The 13,961-nt window shown below is 42.4% G+C and overlaps 1 long non-coding RNA gene across 1 annotated transcript in view; it reads right to left on the bottom strand.

Annotated features, from left to right (window-relative positions):
• LOC144584367 (uncharacterized) overlaps nt 1-12,745 on the bottom strand; it is a 54,753-nt gene extending 42,008 nt beyond the window's left edge. The window contains exon 1 of the long non-coding RNA XR_013538567.1: nt 12,626-12,745. This is a non-coding gene — a long non-coding RNA (uncharacterized LOC144584367). The remainder of the gene's footprint in view (nt 1-12,625) is intronic.
• Nucleotides 12,746-13,961: the final 1,216 nt, after the last annotated feature.

Here is a 13,961-nt window from a genome sequence, read left to right as displayed (position 1 = left end):
GCACCTCCACCCATGTTTGTGTTAACAGCCAATTTCTTGTAACAAGAGGAGTTTGGCATCCATCCAGGGGACAGTGTAAAACCTGATATTGAACAAGCTACAGCAGTCCACTTAGGTTTTATTTTAATTATTCCAAACAATGTGATTCCTAAAAAACAACTGATGCCAATATTTCAGGACTACAAGCTCTCCAATGTTATACTTATAATAACCTTTGCATTCAAAATGTAAATGGTCTGTAGACTTAAAAACTCAAATCCAATACCAGTGTCATCTTTGATCCCTGTCCAAGAGGTGCACACTTCATCTTCGCTGTTGATATACCCCTTGCCAAGAAACCAGTTCATTGCTTCACCTTTAGCCAGTCAGAACAACAACAGGATCAACTAACAAATACTGTTCCTTTGATTTCCAAATTCTGGCTGAAAACCCAAAAGGGAGATCTCCTGGGATGTTTGTGTTCCTTTAGCCCTCTCCCTTTCCCTGTAGGACTGGAGTTTGCAGCTCATAAAATAACTTTTGGAAGCCATGAGGACTTTGAGAACTCAACTGGGCATGTGGACCCATTGGTTTCAAGTACATCTACTGTTTCTTAAATAGTGTGTAGACCTCAAAATTCAAATCCTATACCAGTATCACCTTTGATCCCTTTGCAAGAGGTGCAGACAGTTCATCTTGACCAGTGGTTCCCAACCATGGATAACCTCAGTGTTCTTGGGCTGCAGCTCCCAGAAACCTTCATCACTAGCTCTGCTGGCTGGGGTCTCTGGGAACTGAAGTCCAGGAACACTTGGGTACCCAGGGTTGGGAGCCATTGTTTGAGGCTGTTGATACACACCTCTCCAATAAACCAGTTCTGTGCTTCACCTTTAACCAGTCAAAACAACAAAAGGCTCAACTGATGAAGACTGTACCTTTGGTCCAAATTCTGGCTGAAAATCCAAGATAGAGATGTCCTGGGTTGTTATGCTCCTTTGGCCCTCCCCCTTTTCCCATTAGATTGAAGCTTGCAGCCCAAAAAGTAACTTTTGGAAGCCATGAGTAATGTGACTCTACCCTGGAGAACTCACCTGGGCATGTGGACTAGAGATGGGCATGAACCGCCAAAATTAGAGTTTGTCTTGGTTTGTTTGTGGACTTCCACACCGCAAAGTAACATTTTTTTCCTGAACAAATCACAAATTGAATCGTTGGTTTGTCTGATAATATTTTTGAGACAGTCTAAAAAAACTACCAAACAACCCATCTTGCCCCCTTCCCACTGCCCCCATTGTCTCACTATCTTTTCCTGCAATTGCCTCCTCTTCCTCAGCTGCATCTCCTGACCAGCTCAGACACCAGCTAACTTTTTTTTAAAAAATACCTTTTTTAAAAAGTTAGCCAGCCTGTCAGCCAGCCCAAGGCTTTCTCTGCTTCTCAGCTGGTACACAGGGACATGCACAGCTGACCCTGGGCTGGCTGACAGGCAACTAACTAAATAATAAAAATAATAATGTATCTTTTTTAGTTAGCTGGTGCCTGAGCCAACTGGGGGCCATCTGTGCATGTCCCCACCTCTCAGCTGAGAGCCAGAAAGCTAAACTCAGATCCAACTAATTTTTTTTCATCTCATCTGGTAGACTGGAAGGCTGTAGACATATCTTGACTTCAGCAAAGATATAGGTTCTAGATTTGGGTGTGTAGTGCTATCTTTGCCCCATAATATTCTGATTAGCAAGCTAAATAGATGTGGGCTGGATAGAATAACTATCAATACACAGTTGGTTACAGATAGTCCTTATAAATCCCTTCTTGTCAAACTGGGAGGAGGTAAGAAACCATGTAGCACATGTGTTACGTTCCCGGGGGTTACAACAGCAGAGTCTGATAAGCCAGTCCTATGTCAGAGGTTCAAAGAATGCAGAGACAATATCCAAAGCCAAGGGTCCAGGGAACAAGGTTCAAGGTAGTCAGGAGCGTGGATGTAAGCCAGAGGTTTGACTTGTTGCTTCCACGAACTTCCAGCTGTCTGAGAGCTGCTTATATAGTAAAAACAGTCATTGAACTGCTGGAAGCCTTTTCATCCTGTCAGAACTCAGGGCTAGTTGACCTGATGTTTCTGTGGGCAGCCTTCAGGCAATCCTCTGACCCTTGCATCATAAGTGTCTGCCAAAGCCTGGCCCTCACCCTGTCTACTGAGGGAGAAGAATCTGGGGGCGATTCAGCTGTTTGTGTTTCTATTCACTCAGCATTCTCCTCAGCTACAGTTGACCCCTCAGGTTCTGGATCTTCGGCTGAACTCATGACACTATCCCCCTCAGAAGGGCTCCCCCCTTCAGATGGGCCGGGTCGATCAGGATAGGTGGCATGGAACTGCTGTACAAGGTTGGGGGTGTGTAAGTTACTGGCGGGTTCCCATGATCGATCCTCAGGGCTGTAACCTTCCCAATCTACAAAGTACTGAAGACCTCCCCAGTGGATTCAGGAGTCCAGGATCTGATGGACCTCATATTTTTCCTCGCCATTGACCAAAATGGGCGGAGGTGGAGCCAGGGGTTGAGGTTGGGCAGGGTCCGGTGTTGCAACAGGTACAAGGAGAGACCGATGGAAAACTGGGTGAATACGGAAAGTGGCTGGGAGTTGTAACCGAAAAGCAATGGGGTTGGTTTGGTCTGTGATTAAATAAGGTCCGATAAACCAAAGGTCCAACTTATGGGACCGGCCAGGTCGGCAGAGATGGGTGGAAAGCCAGACCTGGCCCCCTGGTTTCAGAGGTGGCCCTTCTTGCCGTTTTCTGTCAGCCACTGTCTTATAGATATCCTTAGCTTGCTGAAGCTGCTCTTGGAGTAGGTCTTGGAGAGCCTGCAACCTGTGTACGTGAGCATCAGCAGCAGGGACTATGGTTGATGGCAGGACAGCTGGGAAAAAGCGAGGGTGGTACCCAGAGTTGGCTGCAAATGGGGTCTGTTTTGTGGATGAGTGTATGGTGTTATTGTAGGCCAATTCAGCCAGGGGTAGCAGTGTAGCCCAATCATCTTGCTGATAGCAGGTATAGCAACGGAGATATTGCTCAAGAGTGGTGTTAGTACGTTCAGTCTGTCCATCTGTTTGGGGATGATATGCCAACAACAAGTGCACTTGGGTACCCAAACTGGTGCGTAAGGCTTGCCAGAACCAGGAGGTGAATTGGGAACCACGATCGGAAATTAAGTGTGTTGGGAGCCCGTGTAGATGGAAAACATGGTGAAGGTAGAGCTGGGCTGTTTCAGGAGCTGTGGGAGGCTTGGAACATGGATCAAAATGAGCCATCTTGGTGAACAGGTCCACTATTACTAGAACACAGGTATACCCTTGTGATCGTGAGAGATCCATGATGAAGTCTAGGGATACTGTGTCCCATGGGCCGGCTGGTATGGGTAATGGTTGTAGCAGCCCTGGAGGTTTGGTTGGTATGTCCTTGCCTCGATGACAAACCTCTCAGGAATCAATGTAATGGGCGACATCAGCTCAAACCCGGGGCTGCCAGAATTACTGTGTGAGTTAGGGCAGAGTTTTGTACTGACCAAAGTGTCCTGCAGGAGGGAAATCATGGGTCAGATAGAGCACGTTGGTTTGAAGGGGCCCTGGAGGAACGTACAGGCATCCACGGTGTAATAGGAGACCTTGGTGGTTAGTAAAGTCTCCGGGAGGGCCCTTTTGGAGTTCCTGCATTGCTTGGCCCAGGGATCTTGAGCTTGGCTGGCTTGAATTTCTTCAGCCAGGGACAAGCAAGTTGTAGTGGCTGCAAAAACTGCAGGGGATAGGATAGGTGAAATTGGAGACTCTTCAGAAGTTGGAACAGCGTATTCCGGTTTGCAGGACAAGGCATTGGCTTTCCGATTCTGAGTATGCGGGATGTAGGTAATGCTGAAGTCAAATTGGGAGAAGAAGATACACCACTGGATCTGCCATTGATTAAGGCGTTGAGCTGTCTGCAAGTGTTCCAGATTCCGGTGGTCCATCAAAACCTGGACAGGGTGACGGGCCCCTTTGAGGTAATGCCTCCAGAACTCGAAAGCGGTTTTGACTGCCAAGAGTTCCCACTCCCAGATGGTGTAGTTGCATTCTGGGGGTATGAACTGCTGGGAGTAGAAAGCGCAGGGCTGAAGTGGCTGTGACAGGTCCTTCTGCTGGGACAGTATTGCACCCAGGACAACACTGGAGGCATCCGTCTCCACAGTAAACAGTAGTCGGGGATCCAGATAGCGCAGAATCGGCTTGGTGGTAAAGTGGGTTTTTAGTGTCGTGAAGGTATGGTCTGCCTCCGGAGTCCAAAGAAACAGCTCTTTGGGCCAGAGGAGGCGGGTCAGTGGTGTGCTTATGTTTGCGTAGGCTGGTATGAACTGGCGGTAATAATTCGTGAAGCCAAGAAACTGCTGTACATCCTTATGGTTCTGGGGTTTCTGTCAGGTCAGAACCAACTCTATTTTCTTTGTGTCTGGATCCCTTGGGGAAATACAGTGTGACCTAGGAACTCGACTTCTTGGAAGTTTAATTCACACTTCTCCAGCTTGGCGTAGTGTCAGTGGTCTCGTAATCGTTGTTAGACCTGACGAACGTGTTCCATGTGACGAGCGGGGTCTTGGGAGTAAATCAAAATGTCATCCAGGTCGATGATCACAAAGTGATCAAGCAAGTCCCGAAAGATGATGTTCATGAACCGCTGGAACACAGCCGGAGCATTGGTTAAATCGAAAGGCATGACCAGGTATTCATGCTGGCCATAATGAGTTCTGAAAGCTGTCTTCCACTTGTCGCCAGCACAGATTCACACCAAATTATAGGCGCCATGGAGGTCCAACTTGGTATATATATGTGCCCTCTTAAGGCGATCCAGAAGTTCACCGATCAACGGCAGAGGGTGTCAGAAAAGCCAAGCTTCCTAAGAAACTGCTTTTACACGAGACAGAGAGGGTCTGGAATGATCAGCTCCTTTACCAGGCAAAATCGGGTCCATTAATTTTACCCTAGGACAGCTGAACACTCTTTCTCCCAAGTCTGACCCGATTTAAGAAAGAACAAAAGCACTTGCAGGATTTCTAGGGAATCTAATCTTCCTAGCACTCTTTAATATGTAGGACCCAAATGGTAGCATTAAGTAAACGTGGCCGTATTGATGCATCAATCTAAATAAGCCCATTAACTATTGTAGCTTATGGTCTATCCAAGAAGCCAACTTCCAGACATTTAGCATTTTTATATTTTATTAGAAAAATATAAAGATAAGAAAGAAATTTGTTTAAGAAAGCAAAACAAGACATATTTCTATAATCAATTATTTCCAACCCCAGCCATCACCAAAAGACAGAATTCCTCTATAAAAAATGAAAATAACAAACCACTAACTATTATAATTAGAGGAAGGCTGACATTCTCTCCAATTTCAGTAAAACTACATTTTCAAACAAAACTGTAGATTCTATTAGGTAGAAGTCAATCTTACTGTCCTTTCCAAAAATAAAGTTCTTCTGACGTTCATCTTCTAACTCTCTCCGTGCTGGAAAGCTTCTTCTCCTCTCATGCTGGAATTCTCCTTCCCATGAATCTTAAATAAAGAGTTATGTCCTTGCTCCTTCTGGGCTAAGATAGTTGCTTGGTTACAAGATAAAGGTCACCTTGAACTGCACAGAGTTTTTGCACAGAGTTTGCAAACTGCAAAAGTAACCGTCCTTGGAAAGTTTACCTCTCTAACTCACACACAGAAATCAAAAGGATTTTTTCCAGACTAACTTTGTACCTATAAAATAAAATAGTGATTTACTATTTAACTTTCATAAACAAGTTCATCACAAGGTCTATGACTGATAAAGACCGGACGTATATTATTATTTATTTTATTTATATCCTGCCTATCTGGTCAAACAAAGACCACAGTCTAGAGAAGGTTTACATTTGATAGAACATGTTAAGAGTGCTTTTGTACTTACACACTCACAAGGGGGCCAGGAATCACCCACGGCAGCAGAAATGGATACAGTAGCAGAGGAGGCCTGGAGGGAAAAGGTCTCTTTGGAAGTCAACCTAATTATCATCCAGAAACTGATTTTATGCTTCTAAAGAATCCAAATAAAAATAGTTTGGCTCAGGAGCAGAAGGAGGAAATTGGTTTGGGAGGTTGCTTTGAAGCAGCCACCAGTACACCCACTTTATTATCTCCTGAATGCCCTGAAAGGTCTTGGATGGATAAGGAGCTTTTATATAGAAAAAAGATAAACAGAACTGGAATAATGCCCAAGACATGGACCAGTGCTATCATAGAGCCTATCATCGGGCTCCAGCTACCAACCCTGGATGACATCTTCACATCCCGCTCTCTGAGGAAGTCACACAGCATCCTGAGAGACTCTTCCCATCCTGCTTATAACTTTTTTGAACTGTTACCGTCTGGCAGAAGATATAGAACAATTAAGACTCGGACCACACGTTTTCTAAATAGTTTTTATCCTAGAGCTATAATTGCAATTAATAATGAGCTTAAAGACCACCAGTAGTGAATAATTAGTTGGACTGTGTTACTTGGCCTGAGGTGTAGATGTTTGTATTTTTAGTGGGGACTTCTAGTGGGTGGGGAGTGTTTGGGGAATGTTATGAGTGTGCATGTGTCTGGTCTCTGGGTGTCTGTGAATTTCGTTGTATACTGTGTATATACTTACAATGACAATAAATTATATATTATTATTATATTATTATTATTATATTATTATTATCTATAAAAAGGGCAACCCTTCACTCCCCGAGAACTATCGGCCAATCAGTCTTCTATCAATCGTTGGTGAGCTCTACGCTAAACTTCTTTTAGCAAAATTAGAAGACTGGTTAACAACGCATAACATACTAGGCCCAGAACAAATAGGGTTTCATCATGGGAAGTCCACCCTTGACCATTGTGCTGTATTATCACACATAGTTTCTAAATATAGGCACTAAATATAGTGCCATAGGTTCGCCATCACTCATCTAGAGCAGTGATGGCAAACCTATGGCATGCGTGTGCCTGTGGCACACAAAGACATCTCCCTTGGCACGCAAGCAGAGCACTAAGCCCCCTGCTACCCCACACCCCACCCCACCCCACCCCACCCCCAAACCTCAAACTATCATTAGCCACCACTTCTTGCTAATTTTCTTGTTTCCTGTACTCCTTCTTTGAGAGATCTCTTCAAGAGATCAGATATAAGCCTGCTTGATTGGTTACAGCTGGCTCCCAGGAGTCAAATTACTGCTTCAGGCCCCGCCCAAAGGTGACTTTGCAAGTAGGAGGAAAGGCTGCAGGAGGGAAAGGCTGTACATACATTTCGTACAAATGTATATACAAAATAGAGGGAGCGAGATGTGTGTGTGTGTGTGTGTGTGTGTGTGTGTGTGAGTGAGTGAGTGAGTGTGTGTGTGTGTGTGTGTGTGAGTGAGAGAGAGAGACTTTGCAAGCAGGAGGGAAAGGCTGCAGGAGGAAAGGGACTTGTGACTTCAAATGTATGTACAAAATAGAGGAGCGAGGTGTGTGTTTGTGTGTACTTTTATCTTGTATAAATGTTATCCTGAGTTTGTTTCATCAAAGCAGAGTGTCTTTTTGGGAACTTGTTTTTTTCCTTGTCAAAGGGTTCTGTGTTAATGCTGTAGAATTAAAAGTTTAGGAAAATTTTGTGTGTGTGTTTGTGTGTGTGACTCAAAACTGTTACTCATGACTGTATGCTTCGAGAATCTTTTTCTCCTAGAGCTAGCTGGAATTTTCCATGAAGCTGCCTTGGCCAGAGACGATAAGGAGCCAAGACACAACATCAGGACGAGGGACAACACCTGCACATCCCATGGGAAATGGAGGTGGAGTGTGAATAGACAGTCTTTTACACTGATTGGTTAACATCACAGAAGAGTGAAGAAGAAGGGTGGTCCCAACAGAGAAGAAAAATGGAGAATGGAGTCAGAGAGACAGACTGATTTTTAGTATTGATTTTAGAATGGAGTTTTGAGTTCTAAGTGCTAGTTTTTACTGTTATGCTAGGATGTAGTTCAGAGAAAGGGGGGGCTATGCCTAGCCTACCTTTTAAGCTATTTTTAGAGTTTTTATTTTATTTTTGTAGCTGGAATTTGTTAAGGTTCTAACTGCTAAGATTTATGGAAATGTACTGGATGCTATGCTTTTGCAACAGACTGAGTATCTCTAAATTCTTTATGTTTCTAACAAAACAATAATTCTTAAAATCCTACGTTTGGCCTCTTGAAGAGCAAATCTGCAAGTATTATAGTGACAGGCCACAGAGAAGCTACTTGAGTCCTTTACTAGCCTGAGTTTTGTTTGTCTTGGCAGACTCCCAAACTCATGATTTCTATCTTGGTTTTTGCCCATTTAATTGCTCATTAGAACGGACTTGGGAAAAGGGTAAGTGGTACTACCTGGCTGGGTTACTTGGACTCTGCTCAGCTTAATTAGGAGTACACTTATGCCCGGAACCTCTCTGTTCAAACATCAGGAAATCTTTTAGAAGACTCTGGTGCTTACAGCCGCCTTTATGGGCCAGCTCTCAGTTCCATACATCTCTACTGGGAAAAACATAGCTTTGACTATGTGTACCTTTGTTTGCAAGGTGATGTCTCTGCTTATTAAGATGCTGTCTAGGTTTGTCATAGCTTTCCTCCCAAGAAGCAGGTGTCTTTTAATTTCATGGCTGCTGTCCCCATCTGCAGTGATCATGGAGCTCAAGAAAGTAAAATCTGTCACTGCCTCCATATCTTCCCCTTCTATGTGCCAGGAGGTGATGGGACCAGTGTCCATGATTTTTTTTTCATGTTGAGCTTCAGACCATTTTTTGCACTCTCCTCTTTCACCCTCATTAAGAGGTTCTTTAATTCCTCCTCACTTTCTGCCATCAGAGTGGCATCATCTGCATATCAGAGGTTGATATTTCTTCCGGCAATCTTAATTCTGGCTTGGGATTCCTCCAGTCCTGCCTTTTGCATGAGGTATTCTGCATATAAGTTAAATAAGCAGGAAGACCTTGTCATATTCCTTTCCCAATTTTGAACCGATCAGTGTTTCCATATCCAGTTCTGACTGTCTTACATATAGATTTCTCAGGAGATAGATAAGATGGTCAGGCACCCCCATTTCTTTAAGAACATGCCATAGTTTGCTGTGGTCCACACAGTCAAAGGCTTTTGCATAGTCAATGAAGCAGAAGTAGATGTTTTTCTGGAACTCTCTGGCTTTTTCCATAATCCAGCGCATGTTAGCAATTTGGTCACTAGTTCCTCTGCCCCTTTGAAATCCAGCTTGTACTTCTGGAAGTTCTCGGTGCACATACTGCTTAAGCCTACCTTTACTGTATTGAATTTTAATTATTGTAAGCCGCCCAGAGACCTCTGGGTAGTGTGGGCGGCATATAAATTGAATAAATAAATAAAAAATAAATAAATTGTAGGATTTTGAGCATAACCTTGCTAGCGTGTGAAATGAGTTCAATTGTAGGGTAGTTGGAGCATTCTTTGGCACTGCCCTTCTTTGGGATTGGGATGTAGATTTGCCTTTCCCTGGATTTTGGGAACTGTAAATAATAGACTCTGGTGGTTTTCGGGAGAAGAATGGAGCTGACATGGTCGACTGGACTAGGAGTATCAAGGGGTTAATGGATCACAAGACGGGCTTCAAAGACAACTACTGGACAGTTTGAGACTTGTGATTGTTGTTTTGTTTGTTGGATTGTGGACTGCGTGTGAGTCTGATAATAGAAGCTTGCTGAACTCAGGAGAAGAAGAAAAAATTGTGCCACTGTTCTATTTGATTTTGTATTTGCTGGGTTAAAAGTTGATTTTTATATTATAATATTTGGATAAAGATTGGAGGGAGATGTAAGGGGAGGTTTATGATGAGGGGTTTGGATTGTTGATAAAATTGTGGAAACTGTGGAAGGATATCTAAGGGGTGATTATTGTGGTTAAGGGCATAGTATTGTAGCGTACAGCCCTGCCCTCACCTGTCCGTCACAGCTGAGCAGTGGAAAAGGAGCCAATGATTGAACAGAAGGCGGTGCCAAGGGGGAAGGGGTTTGGATATAAAGGCTGGTGTATGGAGTATGAAGGGAGTTCAGTGAAGTGGAGTTCAGTGAGTGAGGGAGATTCTGTGATAGAGAGAGATTCTAGTATTGAGAGATTGTGTGAAACTTAAGAGTGATCTAAGAGTGAGTGAGAGTTCTGTGAGGATTCTGAATGATAGTACAGATTCAGATTCAAGTGATTATCAACCTGTGATTTACCTGCTGCATAATAATCAGATGTTATCCTCCCTAATCAAATAAATAATGTAAGTTTCAAAGATACACAAGTCTCCTTAAGTGATTGGTATTGAGACAGCAATACCTGGTGGCAGCTAAGTAATTTATTTATTTATTTATTGGACTTATATACCGCCCCATAGCGCTACAAGCACTCTCCGGGCGGTTTACAATTTTAATTATACAGGCTACACATTGCCCCCCCAGCAAGCTGGGTACTCATTTTACCGACCTCGGAAGGATGGAAGGCTGAGTCAACCTTGAGCCGGCTACCTGGGATTTGAACCCCAGGTCGTGAGCACAGTTTTAGCTGCAGTACAGCGTTTTAACCACTGCGCCATGAGTAAGAAGAAGAGCTAAAACCTCCTGGACGCCTGAGAGAATAAGGGCTTCAGAGAGGTCACTACATAAACTGGTGGCAGCATGTGGGATACGAATTGATCCAGTAACGCCTTAGAACAGAAAGGTGCCCAGAGCATAAAAAGATCTTTAGCCAGGAAATTTGAGCTGAAAGGAGTGGGTAAACTTCCTAGAGCTTTCTCAAGGGGAGAAAGCTTAGTGGGAAGGCTTCTAGGCTCAAATTGGGGGCTGAGATAGGAACAAGCTCTGAGGAAATCATTTCTGGAGGGAGTTTACCTCAAGCAGAAACTGGGACCAGTTGGCTAGCTTGCCCTGAACTCAAAGGATAAAGTTCTGAGGGGACTAAGCTGAGACCAAGGGCAGAGAAGCTGAGGTGACTCAAATCAGCTAAAACTGGGAAAAGTTACAGTTGACAATTCTGGTTATTTGGTGCCTGAGGCAGGGGGAGAAACTTTGTCTCTTGGTAAAGGCCTGGCTGGAAGCCAGAGGCATAAACACAGTAGCTTACCAGTGGATGAGTGCTGGGGAAGCAACTTTATAGCACAGACTCTCTCACTGAAAGGAAAAACGTGTACGTTTTAAATTTGGGGCTTGAAAATTGGATAAGAAGCCTAACATGCCTTCCACACGGGGAAAGAAAGCAGCCCAAATGCCTACTGAGATGGCAGTTGGCTCAGATCAAGAACAGGAAGAATCTGAGGAAGAAATTACCTTAGTGAAAGAAATGGAGACCTCAAAGGGGGAGGACTCTATAGAATTCAGAAAATGGAAATTGGAGCAAGCTCAAGCACATGAATTCAGGCTGAAACAAATGGAGCTAGAAAATAAGGCCAGATCTGAGGAAAGAGAAAGACAGTAGAATTTAAAACTAGAAAAGGAGAGAATGGCACTTGAAATTAGGAGGTTGGACCTGGCGGCTCAAGCTAATAATAATAACAACAATGGCTGGCCTAATTCTGATGAGAGACATCTGTCCAAGGCAGACCTTAAAAGATTCCCAGTATTTAGGAAGGGTGATTGTGATGAGATGGGTTTTTGAGTTAAAATCTTTTAAAGGCATATGGGTTTTGTAATTAAGAAATAAGCCAGAGAGGTTCCATCTTGTTTCTTTGTATAAAATATCTTTGCTATGCTGACAAGTGTTTTCCAGACGAGCCGACAGAATGTTATTCTGAAAGCCTGAGAAAGGACTCTGTGTGATTAGATAGATGGGAATTGTTGTGACTCTTTGAGAAACCACCGTAACCCAAATAACATCTGGTGTGTATGAGAAAGAAGTCATGTGGTGCAACAGGACTGTTTGCCTAGTAACGAACTCTGATTGGATGACATCGTGCGAAGGTGCATTAAGCCCTTGCCAGTTACTCTTGAAAAAGGAACTTTTTGCCTATAGACATTGTCTTTCCAAGACCGACCTTTCAGTGATTCGTGACCTACACTTCTGCCATTTGGGACTTACCCTGATGTCTTTAGAGAGAGTTTAGTGGCCTACCTACATGGACTGGTTTCTATGCTTTGCTGGATTACTTTTGGACTTATGGGATTTTTCCTAAGGACTATGCATGGACTATTTTCTATGGACTGTTCTATGGAATATTCTTTATGGACTTCTTTTCTTGGAATACTCCATGTGGACTATGTTCTTGTAATTTTGTAAGGACTATGGTATATTCATTGGATTTTTCTTTTCTAAGGACTATGGGACATATAATGGATTTTTACTTTTGTTTAGGGATTTTTATTCTATAGGATCACTGAGGACTATAGCCTTTTCATAACCTACTTGGATTATTTTGTTTTACTAATGATTTCCTGGACTGGAACTGTTTTGATTCTTTTTAATGTCTTTTTGTATTTTTAATAAGGTTTTTGAACTCTTTTATATTTTTCATGTTTTCTTTGCCTCACTACATCTGTGTAACTAAACAGCACAATGCTAGCTTATTTGTTTTGGTTTAATTTGGCTTTGAATATCTAGTAACATGCTTTTTCTTTAATAAAATAAAAATTATAAAACTCATTTGGTTTCCTGAACAGTACACTTGTCATAGGGTCATCTGAGAGTGCTGCCTCGGCCTAGCTTACTTAGAGTCCTGTCAGTGGTGCAAGTTGAGTCTAAGGACTACAAAGCCCACTTGAACTTTTCACAATAATATCTGAGAGTGCCAGGGTGTTCTTATGTGGGCAGACCTGCGAGAAGGAGTGTTGTATCATGGCTGGCTGAATTTGGACTCTTCAGCCCATTTTAGCACGTGCAAACTCCTGATTGCTCTCTGTCCAAGCTTACACGTGTGTTTTCGAACCCGTGTTCGCGGCACTTTCTTTCTTTGCTTCCTTCTTTCTTTCTTTCTTTCCTTCTTTCTTTCTTTCTTTCTTTCTTTCTTTCTTTCTTTCTTTCTTTCTTTCTTTCTTTCTTTCTTTCTTTCTTTCTTTCTTTCTTTCTTTCTCTCCTTCTTTCTTTCTTTCTTTTTTTCTTTCCTTCCTTCTTTCTTTCTTTCTTTCTTTCCTTCTTACCTTCTTTCTTTCTTTCTTTCTTTCTTTCTTTCTTTCCTTCTTTCCTTCCTACGTTCTTTTTTCTTTCTTTCCTTCTTTCCTTCCTTCTTTTTTTCTTTCTCTCTTTCTTTCCTTCTCTCTTTCTTTCATCCTTTCTTTCTTTCTCTCCTTCTTTCTTTCTTTCTTTTTCTTTCCTTCCTTCCTTCTTTCTTTCTTTCTTTCCTTCATTTCTTCTTTCCTTCCTTCCTTCCTTCTTCTTTCTTTCTTTCTTTCTTTCTTTCTTTCTTTCTTTCTTTCTTTCTTTCTTTCTTTCTTTCTTTCATTTTTTCTTTCTTTCTTTCCTTCTTTCTTTCCTTCCTTCCTTCCTTCTTTCATTCTTTCCCTCTTTCTTTCCTTCTTTCATTCTTTCTTTCCTTCTTTCGTTCTTTCCTTCCTTCTTTGTTTCCTTCTTTCCTTCCTTCCTTCCTTCTTTCTTTCTTTCTTTCTTTCTTTCTTTCTTCTTTCTTTCTTTCTTTTCTTTCTTTCTTCTTTCTTTCTTTCTTTCTTTCCTTCTTTCTTTCTTTCTTTCTTTCTTTCTTTCTTTCCTTCTTTCTTTCCTTCTTTCCCACTTTCCTTCCTTTTTTCTTTCTTTTTTTCTTTCTTTCTTTCTTTCTTTCTTTCTTTCTTTCTTTCTTTCTTCTTTCTGTCTGTCTGTCTGTCTTTCCTTCTTTCTTTCTTTCTTTCATCCTTTCTTTCATTTTTTCTTTCTTTCCTTCTTTCTTTCTTTCTTTCTTTCCGTCTTTCTTTCTATCTTTCCTTCTTTCATTCCTTCTTTCTTTCTTTCTT

The sequence above is a fragment of the Pogona vitticeps genome, chromosome 10 (genome assembly GCF_051106095.1).
Source record: "Pogona vitticeps strain Pit_001003342236 chromosome 10, PviZW2.1, whole genome shotgun sequence".
NCBI lineage: Eukaryota > Metazoa > Chordata > Lepidosauria > Squamata > Agamidae > Pogona > Pogona vitticeps.
The sequence above is the reverse complement of the archived record's forward strand: the minus strand, read 5'-3'. Positions and strand labels throughout refer to the sequence as shown.